Raw genomic sequence first — 11,896 nt, forward strand, 5'->3', positions numbered from 1 at the left:
TATTTCAGCAACTTAGGCTTATTAAATAGCCTTATTAAATAGACATTTCAGCAACTTAGGCTCATTAAATATGCTTATGAAATTTGCTTATTTCTGCAACTTAGACTTATTAGATAGGCCTATTAAATAGGCTTATTTCAGCAACTTAGGCTTATTAAATATGCTTATTTCAGCAACTTAGGCGTATTAAATAGCATTATTAAATAGGTTTATTTCTGCAACTTAGACTTATTAAATAGCCTTATTAAATAGGCTTATTTCAGCAACTTAGGCTTATTAAATAGACTTATTTCAGCAAATTAGACTTATTAAAAAGGCTTATTTCAGCAACTTAGGCTTATGAAATAGGCTTTTCAGCAACTTAGGCTTATTAAATAGGCTTATTTCAGCAACTTAGACTTATTAAATAGGTCTATTAAATAGGCTTATTAAATAGACTTATTAAATAGGCTCAATAAATAGGCTTATTAAATAGGCTTATTAAATAGGCTTATTAAATAGGCTCAATAAATAGGCTTATTAAATAGGCGTATTAAATAGGCTTATTAAATAGGTGTATTAAATAGGCTTATTAAATAGGCTTATTAAATGGACTTATTAAATAGCCTCATTAAATAGGCTTATTTTAGCAACTTAGGCTTATTAAATAGGCTTATTTCAGCAACTTAGACTTATTAAATAGACCTTTTTAAATAGGCTTAGTTCAGAAACTTAGGCTTATTAAATAGGCGTATTTCAGCAACTTAGGTTCATTAAATAGCCTCATTAAATAGGATTATTTCAGCAACTTAGGCTCATTAAATAGCCTTATTAAATAGGCTTATTTTAGCAACTTAGACTTATTAAATCGACTTATTAAATAGACATTTCAGCAACTTAGGCTCATTAAATAGGCTTATGAAAAATGCTTATTTCTGCAACTTAGACTTATTAGATAGGCCTATTAAATAGGCTTATTTCAGCAACTTAGGCTATTAAATAGGCTTATTTCAGCAAATTAGACTTATTAAATAGCCTTATTTCAGCAACTTAGGCTTATTAAATAGGCTCATTTCAGCAAATTAAGCTTATTAAATAGCCTTATTTCAGCAACTTAGACGTATTAAATACGCTGATTTCAGCAACTTACGCTGATTAAATAGGCTCATTTCAGCAACTTAGATTTATTAAATAGCCTTATTTCAGCAACTTAGACTTATTAAATAGGCTTATTTCAGCAACTTATGCTTATTAAATATACTTATTTCAGCAACTTAGGCTTATTAAATAGGCTTATTTCAGCAACTTAGACTTAATAAATAGCCTTATTTCAGCAACTTAGGCTTATTAGATAGGCTTATCTCAGCAACTTAGGCTTATTAAATAGCGTTATTTCAGCAACTTAGACTTATTAAATAGGCTTATTTCAGCAACTTAGGCTTATTAAATAGGCTTATTCAGCAACTTAGGCTTATTAAATAGGCTTATTAAATAGGCTTATTTCAGCAACGTAGGCTTATTAAATAGGCTTATTCAGCAACTTAGGCTTATTAAATAGGCTCATTAAATACTTATTAAATAGGCTCATTAAACAGGCTTATTAAATAGACTTATTAAATAGGCTCAATAAATAGGCTTATTAAATAGGCTCATTAAATATGCTTAATAAATAGGCTTATCAACTAGGCTTATTAAATAGGCTCATTAAATAGGCTTATTAAATAGACTTATTAAATAGGCTTATTAAATAGGCTTATTAAATAGGCTTAATAAATAGGCTTATTAAATAGGCTCAATAAATAGGCTTATTAAATAGGCTCATTAAATACTTATTAAATAGGCGTATTAAATAGACTTATTAAATCGACTTATTAAATAGGCATATTAAATAGGCTTATTAAATAGGCTTATTAAATAGGCTTATTAAATAGACTTATTAAATAGCCTCATTAAATAGTCTTATTTAAGCAACTTAGGCTTATTAAATAGGCTTATTTCAGCAACTTAGACTTATTAAATAGCCTTATTTCAGCAACTTAGACTTATTAAATAGGCTTATTTCAGCAACTTACGCTGATTAAATAGGCTCATTTCAGCAACTTAGACTTATTAAATAGCCTTATTTCAGCAACTTAGACTTATTAAATAGGCTTATTTCAGCAACTTATGCTTATTAAATATACTTATTTCAGCAACTTAGGCTTATTAAATAGGCTTATTTCAGCAACTTAGACTTATTAAATAGCCTTATTTCAGCAACTTAGGCTTATTAGATAGGCTTATCTCAGCAACTTAGGCTTATTAAATAGCGTTATTTCAGCAACTTAGACTTATTAAAGAGGCTTATTTCAGCAATGTAGGCTTATTAAATAGGCTTATTCAGCAACTTAGGCTTAGTAAATAGGCTTATTAAATAGGCTTATTTCAGCAACGTAGGCTTATTAAATAGGCTTATTCAGCAACTTAGGCTTATTAAATAGGCTCATTAAATACTTATTAAATAGGCTCATTAAACAGGCTTATTAAATAGACTTATTAAATAGGCTCAATAAATAGGCTTATTAAATAGGCTCATTAAATATGCTTAATAAATAGGTTTATCAACTAGGCTTATTAAATAGGCTCATTAAATAGGCTTATTAAATAGACTTATTAAATAGGCTTATTAAATAGGCTTATTAAATAGGCTTAATAAATAGGCTCATTAAATAGGCTCAATAAATAGGCTTATTAAATAGGCTCATTAAATACTTATTAAATAGGCGTATTAAATAGACTTATTAAATAGACTTATTAAATAGGCATATTAAATAGGCTTATTAAATAGGCTTATTAAATAGGCTTATTAAATAGACTTTATTAAATAGACTTTTAAATAGGCTTATTAAATAGACGTTATTAAATAGGCTTATTAAAAAGGCTTATTAAATAGACTTAATAAATAGGCTCATTAAATACTTATTAAATAGGTTTATTAAATAGGCATATTAAATAGGCTTATTAAATAGGCGTATTAAATAGGCTTATTAAATAGGCTAATTAAATGGACTTATTAAATAGCCTCATTAACTAGGCTTATTTTAGCAACTTAGGCTTATTAAATAGGTTTATTTCAGCAACTTAGACATTAAATAGCCTTATTAAATAGGCTTATTTCAGCAACTTAGGCTTATTAAATAAGCTTATTTCAGCAACTTACGCTTATTAAATAGCCTTATTAAACAGGTTTATTTCAGCAACTTAGGCTTATTAAATAGCATTTTTAAATAGGTTTATTTCAGCAACTTAGACTTATTAAATATACCTTTTTAAATAGGCTTAGTTCAGAAACTTAGGCTTTTTAAATAGGCTTATTTCAGCAACTTAGGCTCATTAAATAGCCTTATTAAATAGGCTTATTTCAGTAACTTAGGCTTATTAAAAAGCCTTATTAAATAGGCTTATTTTATCAACTTAGACTTATTAAATCGACTTATTAAATAGACATTTCAGCAACTTAGGCTCATTAAATATGCTTATGAAATATGCTTATTTCTGCAACTTAGACTTATTAGATAGGCCTATTAAATAGGCTTATTTTAGCAACTTAGGCTTATTAAATATGCTTATTTCAGCAACTTAGGCGTATTTAATAGCATTATTAAATAGGTTTATTTCTGCAACTTAGACTTATTAAATAGCCTTATTAAACAGGTTTATTTCAGCAATTTAGGCTTATTAAATAGCATTTTAAATAGGTTTATTTCAGCAACTTAGACTTATTAAATAGACCTTTTTATATAGGCTTAGTTCAGCAACGTAGGCTTATTAAATAGGCTTATTTCAGCAACTTATGCTTATTAAATAGCCTTATTAATCAGGTTTATTTCAGCAACTTAGGCGTATTAAATATCATTTTTAAATAGGTTTATTTCAGCAACTTAGACTTATTAAATAGACCTTTTTAAATAGGCTTAGTTCAGAAACTTAGGCTTATTAAATAGGCTTATTTCTCCAACTTAGGTTGATTAAATAGCCTCATTAAATAGGCTTATTTCAGCAACTTAGGCTCATTAAATAGCCTTATTAAATAGGCTTATTTTAGCAACTTAGACTTATTAAATCGACTTATTAAATAGACATTTCAGCAACTTAGGCTCATTAAATAGGCTTATGAAATATGCTTATTTCTGCAACTTAGACTTATTAGATAGGCCTATTAAATAGGCTTATTTCAGCAACTTAGGCTTATTAAATAGGGTTATTTCAACAACTTAAACTTATTAAATAGCCTTATTTCAGCAACTTAGGCTTATTTAATAGGCTCATTTCAGCAACTTAGGCTTATTAAATAGCCTTAGTTCAGCAACTTAGACTTATTAAATAGGCTTATTCAGCAACTTAGGCGTATTAAATAGCCTTATTAAATAGGCTTATTTCAGCAACTTAGGCTTATTAAATAGACTTATTTCAGCAAATTAGACTTATTTAAAAGGCTTATTTCAGCAACTTACGCTTATGAAATAGGCTTTTCAGCAACTTAGGCTTATTAAATAGGCTTATTTCACCAACTTAGACTTATTAAATAGGTCTATTAAATAGGCTTATTAAATAGACTTATTAAATAGGCTCAATAAATAGGCTTATTAAATAGGCTTATTAAATAGGCTTATTAAATAGGCTCAATAAATAGGCTTATTAAATAGGCGTATTAAATAGGCTTATTAAATAGGTGTATTAAATAGGCTTATTAAATAGGCTTTTTAAATGGACTTATTAAATAGCCTAATTAAATAGGCTTATTTTAGCAACTTAGGCTTATTAAATAGGTTTATTTCAGCAACTTAGACTTATTAAATAGCCTCATTAAATAGGCTTATTTTAGCAACTTAGGCTTATTAAATAGGTTTATTTCAGCAACTTAGACTTATTAAATAGCCTTATTAAATAGGCTTATTTCAGCAACTTAGGCATATTAAATAGGCTTTTTCCAGCAACTTACGCTTATTAAATAGCCTTATTAAACAGGTTTATTTCAGCAACTTAGGCTTTTTAAATAGCATTTTTAAATAGGTTTATTTCACCAACTTAGACTTATTAAATATACCTTTTTAAATAGGCTTAGTTCAGAAACTTAGGCTTTTTACATAGGCTTATTTCAGCAACTTAGGCTCATTAAATAGCCTTATTAAATAGGCTTATTAAATAGGCTTATTAAATAGGCTCAATAAATAGGCTTATTAAATAGGCGTATTAAATAGCCTTATTAAATAGGTGTATTAAATAGGCTTATTAAATAGGCTTATTAAATGGACTTATTAAATAGCCTCATTAAATAGGCTTATTTTAGCAACTTAGGCTTATTAAATAGGTTTATTTCAGCAACTTAGACTTATTAAATAGCCTTATTAAATAGGCTTATTTCAGCAACTTAGGCATATTAAATAGGCTTTTTCCAGCAACTTACGCTTATTAAATAGCCTTATTAAACAGGTTTATTTCAGCAACTTAGGCTTTTTAAATCGCATTTTTAAATAGGTTTATTTCAGCAACTTAGACTTATTAAATATACCTTTTTAAATAGGCTTAGTTCAGAAACTTAGGCTTTTTACATAGGCTTATTTCAGCAACTTAGGCTCATTAAATAGCCTTATTAAATAGGCTTATTTCAGCAACTTAGGCTTATTAAATAGCCTTATTAAATAGACATTTCAGCAACTTAGGCTCATTAAATATGCTTATGAAATATGCTTATTTCTGCAACTTAGACTTATTAGATAGGCCTATTAAATAGGCTTATTTCAGCAACTTAGGCTTATTAAATATGCTTATTTCAGCAACTTAGGCGTATTAAATAGCATTATTAAATAGGTTTATTTCTGCAACTTAGACTTATTAAATAGCCTTATTAAATAGGCTTATTTCAGCAACTTAGGCTTATTAAATAGACTTATTTCAGCAAATTAGACTTATTAAAAAGGCTTATTTCAGCAACTTAGGCTTATGAAATAGGCTTTTCAGCAACTTAGGCTTATTAAATAGGCTTATTTCAGCAACTTAGACTTATTAAATAGGTCTATTAAATAGGCTTATTAAATAGACTTATTAAATAGGCTCAATAAATAGGCTTATTAAATAGGCTTATTAAATAGGCTTATTAAATAGGCTCAATAAATAGGCTTATTAAATAGGCGTATTAAATAGGCTTATTAAATAGGTGTATTAAATAGGCTTATTAAATAGGCTTTTTAAATGGACTTATTAAATAGCCTAATTAAATAGGCTTATTTTAGCAACTTAGGCTTATTAAATAGGTTTATTTCAGCAACTTAGACTTATTAAATAGCCTTATTAAATAGGCTTATTTCAGCAACTTAGGCTTATTAAATAGGCTTATTCCAGCAACTTACGCTTATTAAATAGCCTTATTAAACAGGTTTATTTCAGCAACTTAGGCTTATTAAATAGCATTTTTAAATAGGTTTATTTCAGCAACTTAGACTTATTAAATATACCTTTTTAAATAGGCTTAGTTCAGAAACTTAGGCTTTTTACATAGGCTTATTTCAGCAACTTAGGCTCATTAAATAGCCTTATTAAATAGGCTTTTTTCAGCAACTTAGGCTTATTAAATAGCCTTATTAAATAGGCTTATTTTAGCAACTTAGACTTATTAAATCGACTTATTAAATAGACATTTCAGCAACTTAGGCTCATTAAATATGCTTAAGAAATATGCTTATTTCTGCAACTTAGACTTATTAAATAGCCTTATTAAATAGGCTTATTTCAGCAACTTAGGCTTATTAAATAGGCTTATTTCAGCAACTTATGCTTATTAAATAGCCTTATTAAACAGGTTTATTTCAGCAATTAAGGCTTATTAAATAGCATTTTTAAATAGGTTTATTTCAGCAACTTAGACTTATTAAATAGACCTTTTTATATAGGCTTAGTTCAGCAACATAGGCTTATTAAATAGGCTTATTTCAGCAACTTATGCTTATTAAATAGCCTTATTAATCAGGTTTATTTCAGCAACTTAGGCGTATTAAATAGCATTTTTAAATAGGTTTATTTCAGTAACTTAGACTTATTAAATAGACCTTTTTAAATAGGCTTAGTTCAGAAACGTAGGCTTATTAAATAGGCTTATTTCAGCAACTTAGGCTCATTAAATAGCCTCATTAAATAGGCTCATTTCAGCAACTTAGGCTTATTAAATAGCCTTATTAAATAGGCTTATTTTAGCAACTTAGACTTATTAAATCGACTTATTAAATAGACATTTCAGCAACTTAGGCTCATTAAATAGGCTTATGAAATATGCTTATTTCTGCAACTTAGACTTATTAGATAGGCCTATTAAATAGGCTTATTTCAGCAACTTAGGCTTATTAAATAGGTTTATTTCAGCAACTTAACTTATTAAATAGCCTTATTTCAGCAACTTAGGCTTATTAAATAGGCTCATTTCAGCAACTTAGGCTTATTAAATAGCCTTAGTTCAGCAACTTAGACTTATTAAATAGGCTTATTCAGCAACTTAGGCTTATTAAATAGCCTTATTAAATAGGCTTATTTCAGCAACTTAGGCTTATTAAATAGGCTTATTTCAGCAACTTAGACTTATTAAAAAGGCTTATTTCAGCAACTTAGGCTTATGAAATAGGCTTTTCAGCAACGTAGGCTTATTAAATAGGCTTATTTCAGTAACTTAGACTTATTAAATAGGCTTATTAAATAGATTTATTAAATAGGCTCAATAAATAGGCTTATTAAATAGGCTTATTAAATAGGCTCAATAAATAGGCTTATTAAATAGGCTTATTAAATAGGCTTATTAAATAGACTGATTAAATAGGCGTATTAAATAGGCTTATTAAATAGACTTATTAAATAGCCCCATTAAATAGGCTTATTTGAGCAACTTAGGCTTTTTAAATAGGTTTATTTCAGCAACTCAGACTTATTAAATAGCCTTATTAAATAGGCTTATTTCAGCAACTTAGGCTTATTAAATAGGCTTATTTCAGCAACTTATGCTTATTAAATAGCATTATTAAACAGGTTTATTTCAGTAAACTTAGGCTTATTAAGTAGCATTTTTAAATAGGTTTATTTCATGAACTTAGACTTATTAAATATACCTTTTTAAATAGGCTTAGTTCAGAAACTTCGGCTTATTAAATAGGCTTATTTCAGCAACTTAGGCTCATTAAATAGCCTTATTAAATAGGCTTATTTCAGCAACTTAGGCTTATTAAATAGCCTTATTAAATAGGCTTATTTTAGCAACTTAGACTTATTAAATCGACATTAAATAGACATTTCAGCAACTTAGGCTCATTAAATAGGCTTATGAAATATGCTTATTTCTGCAACTTAGACTTATTAGATAGGCCTATTAAATAGGCTTATTTTAGCAACTTAGGCTTATTAAATATGCTTATTTCAGCAACTTAGGCGTATTAAATAGCATTATTAAATAGGTTTATTTCTGCAACTTAGACTTATTAAATAGCCTTATTAAATAGGCTTATTTCAGCAACTTAGGCTTATTAAATAGGCTTATTTCAGCAACTTATGCTTATTAAATAGCCTTATTAAACAGGTTTATTTCAGCAATTTAGGCTTATTAAATTGCATTTTTAAATAGGTTTATTTCAGCAACTTAGACTTATTAAATAGACCTTTTTATATAGGCTTATTTCAGCAATGTAGGCTTATTAAAAAGGCTTATTTCAGCAACTTATGCTTATTAAATAGCCTTATTAATCAGGTTTATTTCAGCAACTTAGGCGTATTAAATAGCATTATTAAATAGGTTTATTTCTGCAACTTAGACTTATTAAATAGCCTTATTAAATAGGCTTATTTCAGCAACTTAGGCTTATTAAATAGGCTTATTTCAGCAACTTATGCTTATTAAATAGCCTTATTAAACAGGTTTATTTCAGCAATTAAGGCTTATTAAATAGCATTTTTAAATAGGTTTATTTCAGCAACTTAGACTTATTAAATAGACCTTTTTATATAGGCTTAGTTCAGCAACATAGGCTTATAAAATAGGCTTATTTCAGCAACTTATGCTTATTAAATAGCCTTATTAATCAGGTTTATTTCAGCAACTTAGGCGTATTAAATAGCATTTTTAAATAGGTTTATTTCAGTAACTTAGACTTATTAAATAGACCTTTTTAAAAAGGCTTAGTTCAGAAACGTAGGCTTATTAAATAGGCTTATTTCAGCAACTTAAGCTCATTAAATAGCCTCATTAAATAGGCTCATTTCAGCAACTTAGGCTTATTAAATAGCCTTATCAAATAGGCTTATTTTAGCAACTTAGACTTATTAAATCGACTTATTAAATAGACATTTCAGCAACTTAGGCTCATTAAATAGGCTTATGAAATATGCTTATTTCTGCAACTTAGACTTATTAGATAGGCCTATTAAATAGGCTTATTTCAGCAACTTAGGCTTATTAAATAGGTTTATTTCAGCAACTTAGACTTATTAAATAGCCTTATTTCAGCAACTTAGGCTTATTAAATAGGCTCATTTCAGCAACTTAGGCTTATTAAATAGCCTTAGTTCAGCAACTTAGACTTATTAAATAGGCTTATTCAGCAACGTAGGCTTATTAAATAGCCTTATTAAATAGGCTTATTTCAGCAACTTAGGCTTATTAAATAGGCTTATTTCAGCAACTTAGACTTATTAAAAAGGCTTATTTCAGCAACTTAGGTTTATGAAATAGGCTTTTCAGCAACGTAGGCTTATTAAATAGGCTTATTTCAGTAACTTAGACTTATTAAATAGGCCTATTAAATAGGCTTATTAAATAGACTGATTAAATAGGCTCATCAAATACTCATTTAATAGGCTTATTAAATAGGCTTATTAAATAGATTTATTAAATAGGCTCAATAAATAGGCTTATTAAATAGGCTTATTAAATAGGCTCAATAAATAGGCTTATTAAATAGGCTTATTAAATAGGCTTATTAAATAGACTTATTAAATAGGCGTATTAAATAGGCTTATTAAATAGACTTATTAAATACCCCCATTAAATAGGCTTATTTGAGCAACTTAGGCTTTTTAAATAGGTTTATTTCAGCAACTCAGACTTATTAAATAGCCTTATTAAATAGGCTTATTTCAGCAACTTAGGCTTATTAAATAGGCTTATTTCAGCAACTTATGCTTATTAAATAGCATTATTAAACAGGTTTATTTCAGTAAACTTAGGCTTATTAAGTAGCATTTTTAAATAGGTTTATTTCATGAACTTAGACTTATTAAATATACCTTTTTAAATAGGCTTAGTTCAGAAACTTCGGCTTATTAAATAGGCTTATTTCAGCAACTTAGGCTCATTAAATAGCCTTATTAAATAGGCTTATTTCAGCAACTTAGGCTTATTAAATAGCCTTATTAAATAGGCTTATTTCAGCAACTTAGGCTTATTAAATAGCCTTAGTTCAGCAACTTAGACTTTTTAAATAGGCTTATTCAGCAACTTAGGCGTATTAAATAGCCTTATTAAATAGGCTTATTTCAGCAACTTAGGCTTATTAAATAGACTTATTTCAGCAAATTAGACTTATTTAAAAGGCTTATTTCAGCAACTTACGCTTATGAAATAGGCTTTTCAGCAACTTAGGCTTATTAAATAGGCTTATTTCAGCAACTTAGACTTATTAAATAGGTCTATTAAATAGGCTTATTAAATAGACTTATTAAATAGGCTCAATAAATAGGCTTATTAAATAGGCTTATTAAATAGGCTTATTAAATAGGCTCAATAAATAGGCTTATTAAATAGGCGTATTAAATAGGCTTATTAAATAGGCGTATTAAATAGGCTTATTAAATAGGCTTATTAAATGGACTTATTAAATAGCCTCATTAAATAGGCTTATTTTAGCAACTTAGGCTTATTAAATAGGTTTATTTCAGCAACTTAGACTTATTAAATAGCCTTATTAAATAGGCTTATTTCAGCAACTTAGGCATATTAAATAGGCTTTTTCCAGCAACTTACGCTTATTAAATAGCCTTATTAAACAGGTTTATTTCAGCAACTTAGGCTTTTTAAATAGCATTTTTAAATAGGTTTATTTCAGCAACTTAGACTTATTAAATATACCTTTTTAAATAGGCTTAGTTCAGAAACTTAGGCTTTTTACATAGGCTTATTTCAGCAACTTAGGCTCATTAAATAGCCTTATTAAATAGGCTTATTTCAGCAACTTAGGCTTATTAAATAGCCTTATTAAATAGACATTTCAGCAACTTAGGCTCATTAAATATGCTTATGAAATATGCTTATTTCTGCAACTTAGACTTATTAGATAGGCCTATTAAATAGGCTTATTTCAGCAACTTAGGCTTATTAAATATGCTTATTTCAGCAACTTAGACTTATTAAATAGCCTTATTAAATAGGCTTATTTCAGCAACTTAGGCTTATTAAATAGACTTATTTCAGCAAATTAGACTTATTAAAAAGGCTTATTTCAGCAACTTAGGCTTATGAAATAGGCTTTTCAGCAACTTAGGCTTATTAAATAGGGTTATTTCAGCAACTTAGACTTATTAAATAGGTCTATTAAATAGGCTTATTAAATAGACTTATTAAATAGGCTCAATAAATAGGCTTATTAAATAGGCTTATTAAATAGGCTTATTAAATAGGCTCAATAAATAGGCTTATTAAATTGGCGTATTAAATAGGCTTATTAAATAGGTGTATTAAATAGGCTTATTAAATAGGCTTATTAAATGGACTTATTAAATAGCCTCATTAAATAGGCTTATTTTAGCAACTTAGGCTTATTAAATAGGTTTATTTCAGCAACTTAGACTTATTAAATAGCCTTATTAAATAGGCTTATTTCAGCAACTTAGGCTTATTAAATAGGCTTAT

The sequence above is a fragment of the Petromyzon marinus genome, unplaced genomic scaffold, assembly GCF_048934315.1.
Source record: "Petromyzon marinus isolate PM22_M1 ecotype Great Lakes invasive population unplaced genomic scaffold, UKy_Petmar_22M1.pri1.0 PM_G_Scaffold_1, whole genome shotgun sequence".
NCBI classification, from domain to species: Eukaryota; Metazoa; Chordata; class Hyperoartia; order Petromyzontiformes; family Petromyzontidae; genus Petromyzon; species Petromyzon marinus.